Source organism: Exophiala mesophila (genome assembly GCF_000836275.1).
Source record: "Exophiala mesophila strain CBS 40295 unplaced genomic scaffold supercont1.3, whole genome shotgun sequence".
Lineage (NCBI taxonomy): Eukaryota > Fungi > Ascomycota > Eurotiomycetes > Chaetothyriales > Herpotrichiellaceae > Exophiala > Exophiala mesophila.
Genome location: NW_015622506.1, coordinates 3,182,140 through 3,190,016, shown reverse-complemented (window position 1 = coordinate 3,190,016; position 7,877 = coordinate 3,182,140).

Below are 7,877 nucleotides of genomic sequence, written 5' to 3'. Positions count from 1 at the left end.
ACTGGTCGGGAAAGGACACAAGGATAATAACGAGAATACCAGAGAGGAGAACAACCAAGCCAGATGGGACAGCTGGTTCGCCTGGATGCAGGTACTTACATTACCTGCGACATGGTTTTATATGCCTCAACCTCGGCGGGGGGTAGTGCTAATGCCCGCAATCCCGCCCTGTGGGATCACAACATTGCGGCATGTTATGCATCATGTTGGGCATCCGATTGGTTTGAGCGAAAAGGATTTGTCTCAAGAAACACGGGCGGACCGTTCTGTTTGGTCAGCATCGTTCTCGTGCGGCTTGAGAATTGCGAGATAGGTCCGAGTTGGGATGGATTGGGATGGGTTGATTATTGATTTGCTCGTCGTTATCGCAATCGTGGTCAGGGTTGACGTGATAAACCAAATGGCACGCCTAGCCACTAATGGCAACGAAGACCAGATCCACAACGTACTGCAGTATAAACAAGGAAGTAGTCTAATCCTTTGAAAGTACTCGCTGGGTGCTGCTGCTTTAATAAACTCCTTTGTCTGGTGAGACCTCGATACCTCGATATCTTGAGGTAGTGTATCTTGAGATGGTTCGGAGGGAAAGCTATGAAAGACTCACCTGAACAGCCCAATTGAAGCATGCTAGCTTGGAAGAACTATTACTCTGACCAAGACTGTCATTTCGGAGAAGTCTTGTAACTCCAAACACTATGATATTGCACCTTACGATGCCATATCTGAGTATTGTTGTCTTGATGAACGGGGTGATGGTATAGGGATAATTCAGCTCTTGGCGCCAACGCAGGCCAGAGCATTCAATAGGCTTAGAGCAGCAGCAGCTAATTCCTGAACTGGCGTGTTTACTCTCTCTCTAGATGAAGGTTGCATTACTTAGGCCGCTTGCATGGATCTTGCATCATCCCCCTCCCTACGGTTGGTTTATCATTCTTGGAGGCTTGGAGTTGTTGGTGCTCTTCGCACATCTCCTATCGTATGTTTCGTAACGTCTCTTTTTTCTGGAATGAACCCATGTCAATTCTGCTGCCTAATCGCTACTCAGCGTCCTGCAGAGGATGTGACATCCCGCGACACAACTGTGACCAGCATGTGTGAAAGGTCAATGTTGGTATCCCTGGCGATCCCGTATCTTATCACCCGACAAAATATTCCCAAATCGTCCGTCTCCTAGGAAAGAGGCTCGGCATAGGCTGGGTATTACCTGATAAGAAGTGTTGCTATCGTCACCCTTCGACAACGTCCACGGAATATCGTGGAATTGCCAGCTCTCGTCATTTAATTGAAGCGCTTCAGGTCGTGCTAAGGTCGTCCCGCCCTTGTCGATGGTGGGGCTTGCCACACGTGCCGCCCCTGTATACTCGTGGGAGTGGCTGATTCGCAATTATGGTCTGCAAGGCGTGATTACTTGGATTAATTAGGCCCATCGTTATTCGATGCGAAGAGGAAACTCTTCCAGTGATTTAGTTCTCGGCAATATTGGCCAGGGATTGACTTGTCTCTAGACACTGAATATAAAGATGCCGTTCGGATCCGGCCAACAAGGCCTTTCCGATCATTCATCTAACGACCTTCGATCGACGGGTTAACCAAAATGTCAGGAATTGGTGCACCTCCACCTCCACCAGCTCTCAAGAGCGATGCAGACCTCCATCTCGCCGAGGAAAGAAGAGCCAGCATCATCGCCGAGCACAAGGCAGCACGTGGTCCAGACTCGTCTGATCAAGATGAAGACAGCATCGATCTTGCAAAAGAGGTTTATGATAGCACTGCCATCGATCCAGTGCTAGCCAAAAAGATGGCTTTGACCAACCAAGCTCTAGACCAAATCGGCATGACAGGGTTCCAATGGAAATTGTTCTATTTAAATGGGTTTGGCTATGCCGTTGATTCGGTGAGTGTCTGCTCTTGTTTTCCCCTTGCTTCATGAGAGGGTTCAGACCACTGACTTTGGCCCTCTCCAGCTTCTCATCGTCTGCCAGTCTATTGCTGGTCCGGCGGTCGCTCAGGAATTTGGCAGACCGAGTCGGCACATCGCTGGTGTTGCCCTCGCGTCACAAGTCGGCCTCTTGGTTGGTGCTGCTTTCTGGGGGTTCAGTGCCGATGTTATCGGTAGACGTCTTGCCTTCAACTCAAGCCTCTTCCTATGTGCAGTCTTCACCCTCATCGCTGGTGCCATGCCCAATTACATCTCCTTTTCGACCATGGTTGCGATTTATTCGGCAGGTGCAGGCGGCAACTACATTCTAGATGCCACCAATCTACTCGAATTCCTACCCTCGTCGCATGCCTGGTTGGTCACTTTCATGGCGGTGTGGTGGTCTGTCGGATATGCAATCACCGGGTTCCTCGCTTGGGGCTATATGAGCAACTACTCCTGTGCGCCGGAAGCGACAGTTGAAGAATGCACGAGAAGTGACAACTGGGGATGGCGATATCTGCATTTCACCTGCGGCGCTCTTGTCCTCGTATTAGCATCTCTCCGGATCTTCTTCATCAGAATGCCTCAGACGCCCAAATGGCTCATTTCTCAAAACCGTGACGCTGAAGTGATTGCGAATCTGGCCGAGATCTCACACAAGTACGACCGGCCTTTCACTCTGACTTTAGAGAAACTCCAACGAGAGGGTCGCGTCCTGCACACCGAAAAATCCGTCTTCTCGGCATTGAGGCTTGGTCAGCACTTCTCGCAATTGTTCAAAACTAGGCGGCTGGCGTATTCGACTGTCATGATTATCCTCAATTGGGTGGTGATTGGAATGGTCAGTCCGTTATATAGCGTCTTCTTGCCTTATTATCTCAGGTCACGCGGTGCTGAAGTCGGGGCCAACTCCAACTATACTGTCTGGCGCAATTATGCCTTGAATCAAGTGGCGGGCCTCTTTGGTCCTATCATTGCAGCGGTCTTGGTTGAGACTAGGCTCATCGGTCGCCGTGGCACCCTCGCCATTGGAGCAGCAATCACCACTGCCTTGCAGTTCGGCTATACGCAAATCAGGACGCCGGCGCAGAACGTGGGAATCTCTTGCGCCATCACAGCAGCCTCCAACATTTATTATGGAACCATCTACGCATACACACCCGAAATTCTGCCGGTATGTTTTGATCTTTGATGAGACTTTGTTGAGCGAGATACTGACGTTTGCAACCACTAGGCCGCTCATCGAGCTACGGGCTATGCGATCTGTGTGGTCTTGAACAGAGTTGGTGGTATCTGTGGAGTCCTCATCGGCTCATATGCTAATGTGGAGACGGTGGCACCGCTATTTGTTTGTGGTGGACTCTTTGGACTGTTGGTCGTTCTCAGTTTGGCCTTGCCATTTGAGACGATGGGTAAGAGAGCTGTGTGAAAGGAGACACTTGAGTATGGCACATGACGCTTTCTGTACCTGCTAAGCCAGGATGATCGGAGTCCAAGCCCCTATCATCTAGCCCGTGTCGAGAGATCCGAAACACCGTTCCTCTCTCTGGAGACAACAAGAACTTGCAGAGCGCTATGGTTGTGATCCCGATGTTGATCGAGAGCTCCTATTCGTGGATCTCTTGTCCCTCTCCTGAATAGTAAGATCTCCAATTGTGCTCCTCCACGAATCCCAAGAGCGTCTTGACCTTTTGGTTGCTGATTGGCGCCGCAATGTGTACCATGTCGGTAGTGTGAGGAATGTGTGGATACAATCGAGTCAGCAGATCCTTAGTATTGTGGTGATTTGTGATTGTGTCATTGACAGCATTGAAGACCTGGAACCCCAAACCCGACTTTTCGATTGCACGATGACACATCTGCCCGAGACCTCTGCCATCGGTGTATGACCATCCATGTTGGAACCAGTTCTCCGGCTCCTTGACGTAGCCATGGAACATATCACTGTCGTATTCATCTGGCCCAAAGACTCGACCGATCCGCAGACAGTAGATGTCAACACCAAAGCGAGTGGCGTAGCTTCGCGCAATCTTTTCTCCGCATACCTTGGACAAGGCATATGGATCGGTAGGGTTGACATCAAAGTCTTCAGTGATGGGAAAGGAGGGATATTCGATATTTCCTTGGCCGAAAGCGACTCCATAGGTGGTAATACTGCTGGCAAGGATGATCTTCTTGACTCCCATCTTGCACGCTGCCTCGATGACGTTATGCATCCCCAACACGTTGTTCTTGAATGTCTCCCCGTCCGAGTAAATCATTGGTGTTGGAATGCCGGCGAAGTGAATGACTGCGTCAGGGACCTTGGGTGATTCCGCTGGAAATGGCTCCCCCACCCGCATGTGGGTGCTTAGAGAGCTAAACACCTGTCCACTATCGGTGACATCGCATTTCATAGTATGCACGCTTGGATTCGGTGAGATGGCTAGATCGAGGTTGATGATCTGGTACCCGTACTTGACAAGCTCACTGACGACCAGCTGCCCGACCTTGCCGCTACCACCAGTGAATGCGATACGTTTGGCATCCATTGAGTCAATAGAGAACTTTCTCGGTGGGAGAATAATTCAGAGACCATGAAATTTGTGTGAGCATCCTCTTCGAGGAGGAGATCTTAATTTGAAGAGGGGTGAGGCAGAACGTGAGGAAATTTCAACATCCTTCTTTTCGGGAATTAGGTGCCGATAATGATATCGACTTCCGCTCATAGGAGGTGGATTAAGATGCGATTTGCACATCTTATTATATGCCATTTGAGACGGATTGCATTGAGCCTGAATGAAGAAGAGGAGGTTCTGACCCGTGATATCACACATAATACGTACACTCCTCTGTATATCAAACGGGCGAGCAGATAGACCCTACAAGGCAGTCTCCTTTTATCCATGGTTGAATCAACCCTTATTATTTTCAGAGTAGGGTAGTACAGACATGGCAGTTCACCCTACTCGACTCTTCATAAAGTCCCTGAATGTTTCGACCTTGATGTGCGGATATCTGTCATTGTCCAACTTTCCACCAATGCTGATCTTACCAGTCAGCGTGTAGTACGTCCCTGCTCTGTTCTCACAATCAGTTACTATACCAATCCGCACAGCCAGATTTTTAACTCACGCAACAGGGTTCTGCCCGCCATTTCCATCCTCAATCTGATTTTGGATGTCCTGTAAAGGCCCACGACTCTCTAGTCTCGGTTCAACGCCCAACACAGCCTTGATATCTGAGGCAATATCTCGGATCGTGATTTGCTGACCGACAACTGTATCACAGGTCAGCGGCACACAGATAGTGATTAATCGGTGAAATGCTACTCACACTTCTGTATGCCAATTGCTGAGGGATCAAGTGCCACTGCTGCAATGTATTGTGCCGCTGTTTGGTATGTTGTCAGATCCCAAGTTTCCTGCCCAGTGCCCCAAAAGCACAGTTTGTTCTCGTCAGGATGCCAAACGTCAAAATACTGCCAGAAAGTCTCCATCAAAAGTCCCACGAGGACATGCACGCCTTTCACGCGCGACCGAGTGCTCAAGTACGCGTGGATTTCCTTCATCGGATCTTTGAGAACAATGTCTCCACAATCCAGCTTCGTGTAGTCCGCAGTATAATCACTGGCCAGGAAACGAGCCACCCCTTGCTCCTCACAGATATCGATCAGGAGCTTCTGGCCCTCCACCATTGTCTTATTGTCTGCATAATAGCAACATACCACCACACTGCAGCCAGTGACAAGTGATCTTAAAGAGTCTTGATCATAAGCCCCGCTTTCGATCAGAGTAACTTGCGGTGACTGCGTCAAAAATGCAGGTAATTTGGCTACACTGCGGCATGAGCCTCGAAGCCTGATATTTGTATCCTTCAAACACTCTGCTGCAACTTTGAGAGCAAGTTTGCTGCTGATGCCGGCAATCGCAATCTGCACTTCTGCCATCTCTACGGAGGCGTCTTAGTATGGTTACGAGTTTCCAGAAACCTTGCTTCCAAACAATTTATCATCAAGCTGGTGGGCAGTGGACTTTTGGTATAGTCGTGGGTTGGTTGCATAGCTAGCACTATGGCTTGGCAATTTGTCAGCCTTAACCGTGTATAAATTCTTCACGATGCCGGGTCCACTCTTGATAAAAGAAGAGCTGATAACGCTGGAAAGTTGTGGGGTTCAAGCATGAATCTTCGAAGACGACTCGTTAGCAGGAAGGTCCATCAAATGAACACTTTAATTTACTCCACAGGTCACAAGTCCTCCGAGATAATGACCAGGTCCATGTGGGCACTGACTAACGGCGGGTGACACACCGTGACAACGACAAATACTGGTTTAATCCGGGGCAAGAAAAACACGATCTGTTCTCTATGGTGACTACCTGTTGAAACGGTCATGAGGCGTAGAACCGAGGCTGGTTAATGGGTCGATTTGCCAGCATGTATTGATTTCTGGCGGAGTTCCAGAACGTTTCAACATATATCCAACGAGCTTGTCCAGCGGTACACGAGCCAGTCATTCCACTGTAAGCCTGTACCAAGAATCTTTCCAACATGGCAGCATTTTTTGAAGCAAAAGTTATTATTCTTACCGGCGCAGCATCAGGCATCGGCCTCGCAACGGCCCAAAGACTATTAGAACTTGGTGCAGTAGTACATGGGATCGATCGAGCAGCCAAGGTCCTCGCCGATGTCAAGTCTCCAGCATTTACGTTCCATGGCGATGTCGATATCAGCTCCAGGTCAGCAGTGAAAGAGGTTTTCCAGAAGATTAAGGAGAAAGAAATCAATATCTATGGCTTGGTTAATTGCGCGGGAATCGCTCCAAATTCCGGTGCATACCTTGAGACGGACGAGGACTATCTCGCCACTGTGGGCGTAAATCAGCACGGAACCTGGTATATGGGCTCAGAGTTTTTACGATACATCGAGGCCAGAACACCCCTATCTGCAGGTGCTCGTGCACCAGAGGGTCAGTACGCGGTCGTCAACATCGGCTCCAGCGCCTCTCTGCAAGGCTATTCAGCCTTAAGTGCATACGTAACCAGCAAACACGCCGTGCTGGGCATGTCACGCTCTTGGGCCATCGATTATGCGCAATTTGGCGTCAGGATTAATGTGGTTGCGCCTGGTGGTGTCGATACCCCTTTGGCTCGAGCACAGGACAATGTCAATGGTCCTCGAGCCAACAACACCGAACGAGGCATGGCACCTGTCCCTATGGCAAGAATGGCAGATCCAACAGAATTGGCTAACGCCATCATTTTCCTTCTCAGCGATAAGGCATCTTACATCACCGGCCAAGTGTTGCCAGTCAATGGAGGCTATCCAAATTACTGAATTGGAAGTCTTGACAAAGAGTATCGAGACGCCTTTGCCATGACCCTTATAACAAAATCAAATTTGAGATTCTTTTTGTACAAATGTATTGATCATTATTCCCTGCGCCAGCTGTAATGGGTGCGTATACCTCAAATGTCTATGAATATATATACAACTGATCCCTGATATCGAGTAGATCTCAAGTAGCATTGAAACCAGCACTAGGATATGGGGTGGCGGCGTGGGGAGACATGATCCAGCCCGAAGATACGCGGAAACCTCTGCCTGAGGCTAAGGTGGCTTCGTACCCGTCCCACCGTAGCTGGGGATACTTTAGATAGATGGCAGGATCAGTTTTCCAGCATTTGTGAGAATCATAGACCTCGAGGTAGTGGTAGAGTCGTCGCGAGAGCTCTGATGATCGAAGGAGTGTCGACAATGGCACTGGAGTCCAGAACCCTTTCCCTTGACTGGTGTGGCGACCGACTGCCGATGTGTCTGGCGATGTCATTAGGTGCATCTGATATAAACCTGCCAATGATATGTCGTGTAGCTCTAGGGAATTGGCAGTGCAAATGGCCTGAATGCTGGCTCTAGTCGCACCCCCTGTCATGGCATTGAACAAATTCCAGACACCGAGGTAGCCAGGGCCTGCTTC